General features: G+C 44.2%; 1 long non-coding RNA gene across 1 annotated transcript in view; it reads right to left on the reverse strand.

The window, feature by feature from the left end:
* The window catches only part of LOC129554452 (uncharacterized), a 215,094-nt gene that overhangs the window by 16,025 nt on the left and 183,873 nt on the right, over nucleotides 1–15,196 (reverse strand). Inside the window, exon 3 of the long non-coding RNA XR_008685602.2 lies at nucleotides 11,887–12,038. This is a non-coding gene — a long non-coding RNA (uncharacterized LOC129554452). The remainder of the gene's footprint in view (nucleotides 1–11,886; nucleotides 12,039–15,196) is intronic.

A 15,196-nucleotide genomic window follows, 5' to 3' on the forward strand; every position in this document is an offset into this window, starting at 1 on the left:
CAGACGCTTCACCATCTGAGCCACCAAGAAAGTCCAAATTTTAGAAAGGTGAGGTTAATTGAATAAAAGGTAGAGAAAGAAAACTACCAGCTGGCCATGGCTTTGACCTTATGTCTGGGAGTGATGAGCCTTTACTCTGGGTTCATCACGGAAGTGACAGTCTCTAATGCCTCGTTCCATGATTTTCAGGGCCACCCTCAAAGCAACATGAAGGAGCATTAGAATTACTCTCTCCTACAATCATCAGATCAGGGTTGGCCTTGGTGGTAAGCTTGGGACACAAGGCAGGGTTTCTTTCCATGCTGTGGTGGCTAAGAGCTCTGGAAAACTGAAGGAGGAGCATGTGGAGTGAAAGATTTGGTAAAGAATCTGCCTGCAATGCAGGAGACCCTGGTTCCATCGCTGGGTCAGGAAGATCCCCTGGAAAAGGAAATGGCAACCCACTCCAGTATTCTTGCCTAGAGAATCCCATGGACAGAGGAGCCAGGCGGGCCACAGTCCATGGAGGCGCAAAGATTCGGACACAACTAAGCGACTCAGAGACAGAATTATGCCTAAACCACTGGACAACTAAAATTCAGTGTTTCATCCTAGTCTCTGACATATACTCAAAGACTCCAAATGCAGATTCCTTTAGTGGAATCTGTTCTGTACCTACTGGCTGTACTTCCCTGCCTTCAGAACCTAAGATAGATTCGCCCAGAATATCACACTCTTTCAGATCTTCTAGATGAGTATAACTCCTTAAAATGCCATTATTATTTATGATGATTGAAAGAGGAGGAAACAGAGGCACCAAAGGGAAGGTTTCATCTCTTAGAGAAATGCAGTTAGAAGGGGTCCCTAGGTAAACCGTCTACAGGAATACAGCTCACTTGGTAGAGAGAACACTGTACAATCACTACATCCAAATGACTTAATTCCTTCTCTATCACATGGCCAGCTGAGTCAGACTGCCCTATCCTCAGAGTCAGAAATGTATGAAATGTCAGTCAACTCATTAACATGTGATTCATTTTGCAATGGCATTAACCACAATGTTTAGCCAGCAAGTAAAATTAACATAACTCTCAATGTGAACATTGTATCTTTCCATGTAACTGTAATTATTCATTTTTCATATTTCCAAATATTCTTGTCAATTAAGAACTCTCTGTTGTAACAAAAAACAGATTTAAAGAATAGCAAGTTTGTACTGCGCTTTATGGTTTATGAAGTACTTTCATTTGTGTGTCTTATTTTATCCTCAGTATAACTCTGAGAGATGAATCTTAGCATCTTCACTTTGTGATACAGAAATTAGAGATTTGAGGTATTACCACCAAACTCATAGCTGGTAGAGTGAGACTGAAACCCAGCCTCTCTGATTTCAGATTTAGCACTGTCAACTCCCCATGAAGTGACGCAGTGCCCACATGTCCTGAAAGTGAAAGTGTTAGTCGCTCAGTCATGTCCGACTCTTCGTGACCCCATGGACTGTAGCCTGCCAGGCTTCTCTGTCCATAGGGATTCTCCAGGCAAGAATACTGAAGTGGGTTGCCATGCCCTCCTCCAGGGGATCTTCCCGACCAAGGATCAAACCCAGGTCTCCCACATTCCAGGCAGATTCTTTACTGTCTGAGCCACCAGGGAGGCCCAAGAGTACTTCTCCAGGGGATCTTCCTGACCCAGGAGTCCTGAAGGATGACTCTTCTAAGTCCATGATAATCTCAATTTTTTTCTATACTCCTTGTGCAATAATAAAATTAGTACTTTGTTGGAAACTGTCCAATTTTGCAATTATTTCGTGTATGTCTGCTTTATCTGTCCCACTCAAACATAAGCCTGTGGTTACACTGCACTTTCAGGGATCCCTGAAGAATGTCCCCTCCCTCTAGACTGTACAACCACGTTCAATCCTATGCAACAGAACCCCGCACGGACCGGGGACAGGCCCTTCCTACCTCTCAGAAACTCTCCCTGGCCTTCTCCACCCCTGTCCTCGCTCAGGAAGGAGGCACTCCTGTGTGCCCTGTGCTCCCACAGACCAGTGTGGACATCTGCGGAGGACTCACACCACCTCACTGTACTCCAAGTGCCTGTCCATCATACGTTTCCCACCTGGCCTTGGTCATCTTGAGAACAGTGATTTTGGGTTCCTTCTCTTTTGACCTCCCAGAACCTAATACACAGCAGGCTGTCAATCACTAATAAATAAAGTAACACAAAACCAATTAAGGCAGTTGGGGCCTTTGAGGAGCTCCCAGTCTCATGGGGAAGAGAAACCTATCAACAGACCACAGCAGGCAACATGAGGAGTTGTCCTTTCGAGGTACAGATGGGTTCAAGGGGCTCTGGGAGCAGAGACAGGGAGGGATGTTGCTACCCAAACAGTCAGCCTCTGAGACAATGAAGCTGGGCAGGATCTTCAAGAAGAGCGAAAAGGGCCCAGCCAATACGCGTGGAGCTGAGAGGAACACGGGTGACAAACGGGATGGCAGGCTTTCCAGGGGCTCCAGTTTGGGGCTGTACAGCAGCCCTTTCTCTGGGGGAGCTGCCCCTCTCTCCAACCAACCTCGTGGTTGGACCAGCAGCTGTCAGTCACATTAGCTTGTTCCCCTGGCCCAGAGGACTTCCCAGAGATTTTGCAAATTTCTTCAGGCTCACCAAGGAAGCAGATTTGAGAGAACAGAGCTGACTGGAGAGAGAAGTCAAGCACAAGTTGGAGGAAGGGTGTCTGGAAAGGGTCTGAATCCCTGACTCGGGTTATTTCTGGAGTTTGATAGGGACCCTTGCCTTGGCTGAGGTTTCTTTCTATCTCAACTCGGTCGAGCCGGGTTTCTGTCACCTGCAAACACAAGAATCTGGATTGACACTAAGACCTTACGAAAATAGCCCACAACATGCGCAGAGTGAGGGGCCAAGTAGCTCCCTGATACTTTATTTCTCAGATGGGCCTTTTCCCAGCATCGAGTTCAACCTCTTTATTTAAAGATGGAGACACAGGCTCGCGCACTTTTCCCCAAGTCAGCCATCCAGCTCAACGCAGAAGCTTAATTCTCTCCCAGAGTAGTGTCACATCCACACAGACTGCGGCCTTGTTGCCACATGCTGGGCAATTAGCCTCAAGGTAAGAAGTGATCACAGGGATCATATTTGGTGAAAATATCAAAACAGACAAAGAGTTCATGACACAACTGTAAACCGATGCCATTATTATTAAATTCTATACATATCAGTTAAATATAATTAATATATAAATAATTCTAATATAATTAATTCTAATTATAGGATATAATTAATTCTATAAATATAAATTTTGTTTAATTTTATAACTAGCCCCTGGCATGCATCTGCCCTTAATGTAGATGGGTATTTTGAGACAAGGCGCACTTCTTGACCTCAAGCAGTTCACCAAGTAGAATGAGGAATTGCACAGCTAACCAGAGCTCACAGACCCACAAATTAGCCATCTGGGAGAATATGTACTTGTTACTTTTGCAAGTGCTGGTAAATCTCCTTTGAACTAGTTATGAGCCAAACAAAAATGTCACCTCATCATTTCACAGCTGCATTGAAATTCATTTTCAATAAAAAATGGTATCATTCTGCTGGACCAACTGGATACAGCACTTGGTTTGTAGAAAATGCGAAATAGCCTCCAAAGACAACCATTTCCTCCTCCTAAGTATATTCAAAAGAATATGCTATAGGTTCTGAGGTCTAGTGTAGACTAGGAGGTTCAAAGATGTTTTGCCTGAGGCTAGGCAGCATCACTGCCCTGAAGGGAACTATACTATTCAGGATGGGCAGATTCTTATGTATTGTTAAAATAATGACTTCTAGAATTTATATTAAATTTCCAGACAGGCATATATCTGCCTGGAGGCAGGTGCCAATAACACCTAAGTCACCTTGAGTCCCTTCCAACTCTGTGATTCTGCAGCTGCTTATACTGGATTTCTCCAAGTCTGTGATGGGCTGAAGAGCTATTTCTGTCCTAGTTCTTTCCCTTATATAGGTCAAATCCCATTCCAATGAGTACCATAACAATAACCACCTCATGGCCGGGTTATTTTAGACAACCTGATAAAATGAGAATCAAGCATGACCTCCAAGCCAGAGTTCGCTGTGACAGAATTTGACCTGGATATTTAAGCAAGGAGGTAGCCAGTGTCTTCACTTTTAATGTTCATGGCACTGGGCTACTGCAGCACAGTTAGACAGAGGTACAGAAAAATCACCTGTGAGTTCAAACCACAGAACTCGGATCTGCAAAATCAGAAAGTCTTGGGATTAAATGGCATGAGTCTCCATATGAGAAGAGTCTCCATTTTCTGTTAACTCCAGCCAAAGAATACCAGGGCGACTTGCGCATCCCATTTCAGGTCTATAAACAAGCCCTCTTGTCACACTGGGTACTCCTAAACCGGCATTCTCTCTCCATTCTTTTCTAGTAGGGCAAGATCCATGCTTCTTTTTGACTCTGTTCTTTCTTTGAATGCAATGCGAGCTCCCCGCCCCTCCCCCCCCCGTAATGCTCCTCTTGCTGCTGCTACTGCTGCTGTTGTTGTTCTTTAGTTGTCCTGTCCGACTCTTTTGGCGCCCCATGGACTGTAGCCCACCAGGCTCCTCTGTCCATGGGATTTCCAAGGCAAGAATACTAGTGTGGGTTGCCTTTTGCTTCTCCAGGGGATCTTCCCAACCTACGGATGGAACCCGTGTCTCCTGCATCTCCTGCACTGGCAGGTGAATTCTTTACCACTGAGCCACCAGGGAAGCCCGTAACGCTCCTCTGTAAGTAAATTCCCTGAGGACCAGCTCTGTTTAACATCTGAGTTGTCTTGCTGGAAAGTAAGCACTGCAAAAGCTTGAAATCTCATGCTCATAACAATGCTTGGCATACGTGTGTGTGCCTAGTCACTCAGTTGTATCCGAATCTTTGTGACTCCGTGGCCTGCAGCCTGCCAGGCTTCCTCTGCCCATGGGATTCTCCAGGCAAGAATACTGGCACATAGTAAGTCCTCAATAATTCATTTGCTGAATGAATGCATGAATGAGGGATGAACAGGGCAGGACCCAATTCCAATGCTGCTCCTCCTTTCCCAGAGCAGTTATGGGTCTTTCCTCTGACCTTTTTGTACTGTTTGTATCTCTCCATGATAACACACATGTTATACCTGTTTTCCAAGCTAAACTGGAAAATATTTTATGGCAGGAACTATGTTTTATAACTCCATGTCTCTGTGTCTAAACAGTAAGAGTTCACTCAATATTTATTGCTTCGATGAGCGAAAAGAATGAATAAAAATGTTTCTCATGTAACAATGAACACCAAGGATTTATGATTTAACATTATACCCCACATTCTGCCTGGACTCCAGAGCTTTCCAGAGTGAAGAAGCCGTGAGTCACTGGACTTGGAGGGGAGGGGTGTTTGTTTGTGGAGGACTTGTTTCCCGACCTCGATGAATCACATGTATAATCACCCCAACTGCATCCTGTCTGGGGAAGTAACCAATACCCCTATTTCTGTCCCCAATGGCTTTTTGGTTTTATGAGTAAATGCCACTGGCATGCCATTAAATAAATGCCCTTGGAAATCCCTCAGCCAATGCTACAACCTATGACAGCCAGGTTGTAGAGGAGCATTCCTGCAAATATAGCACAAGACAAAGGAGTTGTGTTATTCACCTTGCCTGGATCACTGCTTTGGCTGCTAACTGATGACCTTCCATGCAAGTTCTTTGCAAACATCTGTTACACTCTTTTCCAATAAATCACAGGTATGACCATGTATTTCTCCTGCAGAAAAATATGTGATGGTTCTCATCATCTATAGAATAAAGACCAAACTTTTAAATCTGTAACTCCCTTTAGATTCTGAGTCTGACCTATTCTACCTGGCATACCTTCTTCTGAGTCTGACCTATTCTACCTGGCATACCTTCCTGGACACCCACATAACCATATGCTCCAAAAGGACGAAAGACTTTCTGATCACACACAAATCCTATACTTTGCTCTATGACTTTGTTCCCTTTGTTTCTTCCTAGTATGCCCAACACCTACCTTTTCCAAATATCTAAAACTTACATAGTCTTTAAGTCTCACCAAACGCCACTTCCTCCACAGTATCATCACTGATTACTCAATAAGGAAGATAATGTCTTCTTGAGCATGTGAAGATTTTATCTCTGCCCCCTTTCCCTTAATTACAGTAAGGCCCCTACATACAAATGAGTTCCATTCCAAGAGCATGTTCATAAGTCCAATTTTTCCAAAGGTCCAACAAAGTTAGCCTAGGTACCCAACTAACACAACTGGCTACATAGTACTGTACTGCAATACACAAAAAATGTATAAAAAACATGAACACATGAAAAATAAAGATTTTTAATCTTATAGTACAGTATCTTGCAAAGTACAATAGCTGGCTCTTCTTAGTAGTACCAGCTATATCAGTGTTTCTTTTCTATTTGCTTTTGGACATGCTGGGCTTGAAATAAAGATGCTGTACTGTTATACTCTATACACTACTGCATGGTAGTACAAGAGCACAACCACTTTTGTAGAGGATGCACACACACGACAGTATAAATCAGAAATGTGAACTCTTAGATGATTAGACATGAGAATGCACATTTGCACCTTTGAAAGTTCACAAACTTGAAGGTTCCTATGTAGGAGGCTTACTGCATAGACACATATGTGTGGGTTCATTTCTCTAACAAATCATTTCCTGAAGAATATCTGAATCTTAGTCAGTGTGATACTCTTTCAGCTCCTAGCGGTGCCTGCCAGAGAGGACACTCCAAATAAACACTACTGAACAGAAAAGCTAAATTAGATCAATTGTTTAAATCCTTATCTTTTCAATAACAGAAAAACAAACAACCCAATCAAAAAATTGGCAGAAGACCTAATAGACATTTCTCAAAGGAGACACACAAATGGTCAACAAACACATGAAAAATGTCCAGCATCTTTCATTATTTGAGAAATACAAATCAAAACTACAATGAGGTATCACCTCACACCAGTCAGAATGGTCATCACCAAAAAATCTACAACCAATAAATGCTGGAGAGGATGTGGAACAAAGTGAACCATCTTATACAGTTGGTGGGAATGTAAACTGATACACCCACTATGGAGAACAGTACGGAGATTTCTTTTAAAAACTAGGAATAAAACTACCATAAGATCCAGCAATCCCACTACTGGGCATATACCCTGAGAAAATCATAATTGGAAAAGGCACATATATCCCAGTGTTCATCACAGCACTATTTACAATAGCCAGGACATGGAAACAACCTAGATGTCTGTTGACAGTTGAATGGATAAAGAAGCTGCAGTACATATATACAATGGAATATTACTCAGCCATAAAAAGGGATGAATTAGAGTCAATCTTACTGAGGTGAATGAACCTAGAGCCTATTACACAGAGTGCAGTAAGTCAGAAAGAGAAAAAACAAATAAAATATATATGGAATCCAGACAAATGGTACTGATGAAGCTATTAGCAGGGTTCTGGAACATAGAGAACAGACTTCTGGACACATCAGGGGAAGGAGAAGGTGGGACAAACTGAGAGAGTAGCACTGAAATGCATATTACCATAAGTAAAATAGACAGCTCATGAGCAGGGAGCTCCACCTGGCGCTCTGCGACAATCTAGAGGGGTGGGACTAGGAGAGAGGCTTAAGAGGAAGGGGACATATGTATACTTATGGCTGATTCATCTTGATGTATGGCAGAAACCAACACAACACTATAAGGCAATTATCCTCCAATGTAAAAAAAAAAAAAATTCAAGACCAAAAAAAAAAAAAAAAAAACAAACACCAAATCCTTATCTTTGACTCAGAATCTTCAGGAAAGGTTTGACTTGGAATTTTTTTACTCTCATCTCTCTTGCTTTATACCTTATCTCCTTTCCAAGAAAATATAAGATTAAGAAAATCTTTGGTCTCTGCAAAGAACTTATTTTAGATCCATAGATCTCAAAGGCAAGATCCCAGCCCTCCTGCCACTCATTCCCAGCACCTGTGGTCCACCTTGCTAGTAGACAGAACAAGCTCGGGGGAGAAAATATAATTTTGACCATAAACCAAGGAAAATAAAAAAATAATTGAGAGGTATCTGCCATTTCAAAGAGCAAACTTTGCAAAAGATAGCATATTCCACCAAGACTGCTGTTCCTGGCTGTTTCAGAATATCAGCACCCCAGGTGCCAATTTCAGGGCAGACACATTCCTTCAGTGTGGATAAGAGAGAGTTGGCGCAATAAAGCTTAGCTTTGTTTGACTGCAAAGCACCTTCCTCTCCTTCTTGTTTACTGGTACCATTCTGGACAGCGGAGCCTGATGGCCTGTGATCCATGGGGTTGCAAAGAGCTGGACACAACTAAGCGACCGATACTTTCACTTTTTCACCATTCTGACTATAATAGGGATGCAGAAGTGGAACAAGGGTCAAGTCAACCAGGTCAAGGTCAGATAAAGAGGGAACACAATGTGAAGAATTTTGCTTCCTCAACCATCTTTCAGCAGCAAGCACTTCTGGGCAGATGAAAGAGACGGACAGCCATCACTTCAGCGTGAGAGCCACCTCCATGGACCGCTTCCCTCCAGGCTGCCATGAGGGCAGAGGCCAAGTCCTACCCACACCACATAATGACTGAATGACCACAGAAAAGTCTGCAATCTCTCATCCGTTAAGTTGCAAAATAATGCTGTCAGACTTTATAAACTGTAAAGTGCTGTTTCAATATTACTTGTTGGTATACATTCAAAGATAACTGCTTTTTTTTTTCATCATCCTGCACCTGGAGTCAGCAAAGTTTTTCTGAAAAGGGCCAAATAAATATTTTAGGCTGTGTGGGCCATATGGCATCTATTGCAACTGTTCAATTCTGAGTTTACAGCAGGAAAGCAACCACGGATAACATGCAAATGAAAGGATGTGCTTTATTCCAATAAAACTTTATCTCAAAAACAGGTGGTGGACTGGATTTGGCTGATGGGCCATATTTGCAAATCCCAGGCCTACATCCTTGAAGGAAATGGAACACCACAGGCAGTCAGAGGGGCTAGAATCTTTCCCAGTGCTAAGAACGATACTGTCAATTTTTGTGAACAACTGTCCTGAGACTTGCATCTCTTTCAGTCCTTTTTGAAATCAGAGTTTTAGTTTTGTGTATTCCCATTACCATCTTCATCAACATCATTTTGTACCTAACTGAGAAATATTAGGGATTCCCAGGTGGTGCTAGTGGTAAAGAACCTACCTGCCAATGCAGGAGACATAAAAGATGTAAGTTTGGTCCCTGAATTGGGAAGATCCTTTGGAGGAGGGCATGGCAACCCACTCCAAGATTCCTGCTTGAAGAATCCCACGGACAGAAGAGCCTGGTGGGCTACCCTCCTTGGAGTTGCACAGGGTCGGACACAACTGAAGCGACTTAGCATAAGTAATATTTATGCCTGGCATAAATAAACCCTAGCTTTCTACACCTATCACTTGACCATACTCTCTTCTGGGAAAGACAGCTCTGATTATTGTTAAAGAAAATATCAATCATACTTGTGGTGAAAGGTCGCTACATTTTTTTTTTTAACAAATTGGTCCTTTGAGCAAGATGAATTTTAATGGATTGGTTTATTAACCTAAAGGTTGAACCAGGCTGAGAGTAACTGAATGATTTGCTCATAATTAGTATTATTTATAATTATTTTACTTAGGAAAAAATATCACCTAAAATGTCAGGATGTTTTTTAATTGCTTCAAATGAGATTCAAAATAATTGACTTTGCAAATGTATTTAAAAAAAAAACCTTTAAAATTATCTGAAGCTGCTGAGAGTCTGTCTGGAAGAGGCAAGATATTGATATTCATTACTAGGAACAGGGCAGACATTGATCCATGATTTTTTTAACCATGTGAATAGTGTATTGCGGTCACTTTGGGATTCTAAAGGAGCTGGAATGCTGATAGGGTTTCTGTTCATTCCTCTTGCCCATTAAATCTGCTCTCTAATTACGTATGTTGCATGAATGTTGGTGTACGTCTTTTGCTCAAATATATATTTGTGTATATTTTGTACTTCAAAGAGAGTAAGTACATGCTTGAAAATGTAATATATATGTGTCCGGTGGTTTTAGAAAAATACAGTCTACGTACACACTGTGCATGTATACATCTGATTCGTATGGGATACCAGTTTTTTGAAAGTAAGTGTATCACTTAGCATCTCTGTAAATATTTGACTCATCAGCCAATTGGTGGAGATGAAAAGGAGAGTACATTAACACCCAGGAAGAGATAGCTTTTAAAATAAAAGTTGTGAAAGGCAGGTGAATCCCTAGTGAAAAACCTGCAGAATAGCAATGGTGATTCCTTATAATGAGGTCACACTGTAGAGTTACAGGCTTTTGGGGGGGTTCAGGTATGATCTTAGGAGTGCCTTTCATCTACTGTGGGTGTCCCTACACGGAGGGGTAGAGGAAGGAAGGAGTAGTGACTCCACCTGACAGATGGGGAAGAGATGGCTCAGTGAAATCAAAGGATTTGTCCTGGTCTACACTGCCTTCCCCGTACACCACAGTCATCTGGAAAACCCCAGGGAAGAGTGAATGTGTCCACAGGTATCAAAGCCAAGCTCAGCAGCCCTCATAGGTTGCTTGAACCAGCCTGACTCAGAATGCAGAACCCAACCTCCCATGTGAGGCATTTCTGTGAATAACAAGCAGACTGGAAAGAACGTTGTCAGGGAATATGATGATGGGATTATAAAAACAACCTCTTATTTGCTTCTTCCAAGTGTATTTGGTCTGATCATGTGCCTAAGGCATGGTATGACATTGACCCGGGCAGGACAGTGTCCAGGACACAGACAAATCACTTGTCCAGGGAGCCAAGCAGACACCATCAATCATTATCCGTGTGTTTCAAAAATAGAAAAATGCAGCCGAGGCCGCGAAAAGGAACATTTGAAGGTGGCTGGAAGCGAAAGAACACAGTTTCCCACTTATCTGTCAAAGATATACATATACACAGATACACATATGCACTTAGACACACATACACATGCTCACAGAGGTTCTTTCAAAGCCCAGTAGGAAAATACCCCACTGAGAGTAGAAAGGGTACATTCACTGATTAATTACTATTAATGCCATCTTTTATTTAGCTAGCAATTATAATCTATTAAGAGCATTTATTCACATGATTGTACTTATTCAATCCTCAGAAAAATCCTATAGGGCTCATCAGTAATATATTACATTATTATCTCCGTTTGTAGACAAGGAAAATGAAGACGCTGAGGTTTCCTTGCTTAAGTGAATCTCACTAAGTGGCAGAATGAGAACTTGCCTCCCAGTCATTCTCGAGAGTAACTGTGTGCATTGGAAGCATGGAGCAAACGCCCGAGACTGTGGTTCCAGGTGGAGAGAACCTGAACACACCATCAGGTGAGGAATCCTCCTGGTTTAGGCAGAATAGCCGGAGTAGTTGTGGCTCAATGACACACAACCCGAATGGTTAGAGAGACTCCCAGGCACACCTACTCACTTTGAAATTTCTTGTGCAACTGAGCCTTCGCTCTCAAACTCCCGGCCTCTGATGTCCTATAAAGTTTCTAGGGCAGCCGAGCTGGAACCAACTTCAAATAAAGTCTCTGAGTCAGCCCCCAAACCCTCCCTCTCCGGCTTCAAGGTCACAGTTTTGCATCACTTTTTCTTCTGGACTCTTTTGGGGCTCCTCCCTCACTCTCCCTCAACCTCCCAGGTCCTGTCTGCACTGCTCGTCCTCCATCCCTCCTGCCCGTCCACTTTTCCCACCATCAGAGGCTCTGGGCCCCGGGTGCCCCTCTGTCAACACCTCCCAGGTACCTACCTGGGCTTTGCAGCCCCAGGCGCATCCCGGCTGCCCCTCAGCTTCCACGGTTCTCTGTCTGAAGCTGCCTGATGCCGCCTGCCACCATCCGGGGCCTGGGAGCCATGAAAGTCTTCAAGTTCTTTGTTACTTTTCCTCCTCAGCTGATGATGCTAGGTAAAGAACAACAAACGAGGAAAGATGGCAGATCAGCTGTGGTTCTCACCCGCAGCCTCCAAAAGTGTCAGCTCAGGCCCCCACATTGCAACAAAGGAATCTAACAGTTGGGTTCGGGGAAAATCAGCTAGAGGACAGGAGGAGAAAACTTCAGCGCTTCCCAAATTCCGCTGCCCTCCGGGGGCTCCCCCTTGTGGAAGATGCGGGGCATGGCAAGGCGGTACCCAGCCAAGCCAGGGCCTCGGGGAGGAGCAGGGAGAGGTGTGCACACACCCCAGGGGCGTGCCCCCGCCAGGGGCTGTGGAGACCCGTTCCAGCCACAAATAACTGTCCCAGCGTGAGCTGCAGGGTCAAGGTCCTCCATAATTGACCAGAGAAACAGTCTGGGGAGACAGAGTTCCCAGTGTCTGGGGGTCTCTGGTCCAGGTATGGCATGAGTCATGAGTTTGCAGTTTATGCTCTGTGTGGACGTGGTGATTGGCCACCACTTGCCTCTGTTTCATGTCCAATTCCCTAATGGATCATGAAGTCAGATATTCACATGGGGCTCTTCTGGGGGAGTGGGGCGTGATGTCCGCCATCTGAGGAGAGGAGGATGGTCCAGGCTCCTGGATTCGCACCAGTGTTGACACCTGGCCTTTTGGAGTCCTGGCAACTTCCTTCTCCCCACCTTGATGGAAACAGACTGTTATGTTCAAACAGTGTCTTTCTCTGGAGAGATTCCACCTCATTCATTCCTACCTACCCTGACAGGCAAGTAGCAATGAAAGTGAAAGCATCAGTCGCTCAGTCTTGTCTGACTCTTTTGAGACCCCATGGACTGTAGCCTGCCAGGTTCTCTGTCCATGGGATTCTACAGGCAAGAATACTGCAGTGGGTTGCCATTCCCTTCTCCAGGGAATTCCTTCTTCTTCCTGACCCAGGGATGGAACCCCGGTCTCTGGCATTGCAAGCAGACTCAGCCATCTGAGCCATCAGGGAAGCCCCACCCTGGCAGGCAAGGAGGAAATCAAATATACCACTCCATCTGCAAACAGAATCAGAGGATCATGCACCCAAGAAAGGTATCCAGTGCCCTAGAGAAGCCGGTGGAGTTAAGGGCCCGAGTCTCCCAACTTCCTTGCCCTTCCCCCATTTAGACTGTACTCAGTCTCTGGAGAGATGGGGATGGGGGGGACTCCCAGACCTTCCTTGGCGCAGGGCAATAAGCTGCACCCTGAAGGAGTATTGATATTGATCGACTGGGCAATCACGAGGACAGGGTGCTGGGTGTGACACAGACAGGAGACGCAGAGCAAGCCCGCCAGAGAGATTGCATCATTATGTGATTATATCAAAAGCAGAGGAAACAGCCAGTGGGCCTGCTGGGATGCTCGTTATTTGCTAGAACAGAGTAAGGAAACTACAGAATGACAACAGTGCCCTGGCCAGAGTTCACATGCCACTACATGTGTGGTGGCACACTGTCTCGTTTTACCTTCATGCCATTTCTGAGATGGAGTTGAGTTAGCCCCATTTTACAGATGAAGAAACTGAGTTCAGACTGGTTAAGTGCCCATAAAATAAGTGACCATGATAAGAATCAAACCTAGATCTGCTTCAGGCTGGAGCTCTTTCCACCATATCATATTGCCTCCATGACTCTTCTAGCTGTCCTGGCCAGGGGACTGGGGCCACTGCATACTACTTTCAGCAAGCCAAAACTCAAGCCAGTCCCCACTGATCTCTATATAAACTCCATTACCTCCCTGATGTTGGTAGCAGCTCTGTGCTGAACCATGTAGAAAGACTGAACTGGGAGTAAAAATAATAGATTTGGGGGTTCAGGAGGGAGGGGACACACCTATGCCTATGGCCGATTCATGTTGATGTATGGTAGTTGTTGTTCAGCAGCCAAGTCATGTCCAAGCACGCCAGGCTTCCCTGTCCTTCACTATCTCTTGGAGTTTGCTTAAACTCATGTCCATTAAAGTCAATGATGCCATCCAACCATCTCCTTTTCTGTTGCTCTCTTCTCCTCCTGCCCTCTATCTTTCCCAGCACCAGGGTCTTTTCCATTGAGTCGCATCAGGTGGCCAAAGTATTGGAGCTTCAAGCTTTAGCATCAGAACTTCAATATTCAGGGTTGATTTCCTTTAGGATTGACTGATTTGATCTCCTTGCAGTCCAAGGGACTCTCAAGAGTCTTCTCCAGCATGACAAATGGAAAGCATCAATTCTTAAGTGCTCAGCCTTCTTTATGGTCCAACTCTCACATCCATACATGACTACTGGAAAAAGAATAGCTTTGACTATAGGGACCTTTGTCAGCAAAGTGATGTTTCTGCTTTTTAAGAGAGCATCAGGATATTGTAAAATAATTATCCTCCAATAAAAATAAATGGCTTCTTCATTGGCTCCTTCTCTATAAGCAACCTTGACACTATAGGACTGAAGACAAACCAAACACACAAACACCCTGGGCAAAAGAAAATGAAATGACGCAATGAAGGAGAAATGTCAACTCATAATACAGCCTCATTACATATTTCTCAGACCTATCCTGGGCTCTGGACTGATTACAAAAAAGGCAACCCACCCTGAAGATGCTTGTTGTTGTTCAGTTGCCCAGTCGTGTCTGACTCTTTGTGACCCGCTGGACTGCAGCACACCAGGCCCCCCTGGCGTGAAGATGCTTACACGTTGTTATAAACTGAAGTCAAGTGAAAAAGACAGCACTAAGGATTTGGAGAATTCATGGAAAGCTGCAAAATCAAAACAAAAGATTCCTTTTCATGTAACTGGATCTCAACCTGAGGACCTTCAGTGACAGGTCTGCTATGAAGGATGGAATAAGAATCCAGGAATACTTCCAGAGGAGGAAATAACAGAGGGCCTGGAGCATGTGAAGGACACAGGGTCAGGGGTAGAAGAACACGAAAATGACGGGGGTGGGAGGGAGACTCTTGTTCCCCTTTGGGGAGCATCCCCTTCTGCTCTGGATCCCACAGCAGGCAAAAGCAAGCATGCTGATAATAGAACAGCCATAGTGTAGAAGAGACCAGCAGTAATTTCAGGAGGACTCTGGAAAAGTGGAAATGTTTTTGCAGGTGAAGATACAACTCCATATAGGAAATGACCGCCGTCTTCGACTATCCAGACGGCTCTCAGGTAG

Source organism: Moschus berezovskii, chromosome 14 (genome assembly GCF_049115385.1).
Source record: "Moschus berezovskii isolate FMDL1 chromosome 14, NW_MosBer_1.0, whole genome shotgun sequence".
Classification (NCBI taxonomy): Eukaryota; Metazoa; Chordata; class Mammalia; order Artiodactyla; family Moschidae; genus Moschus; species Moschus berezovskii.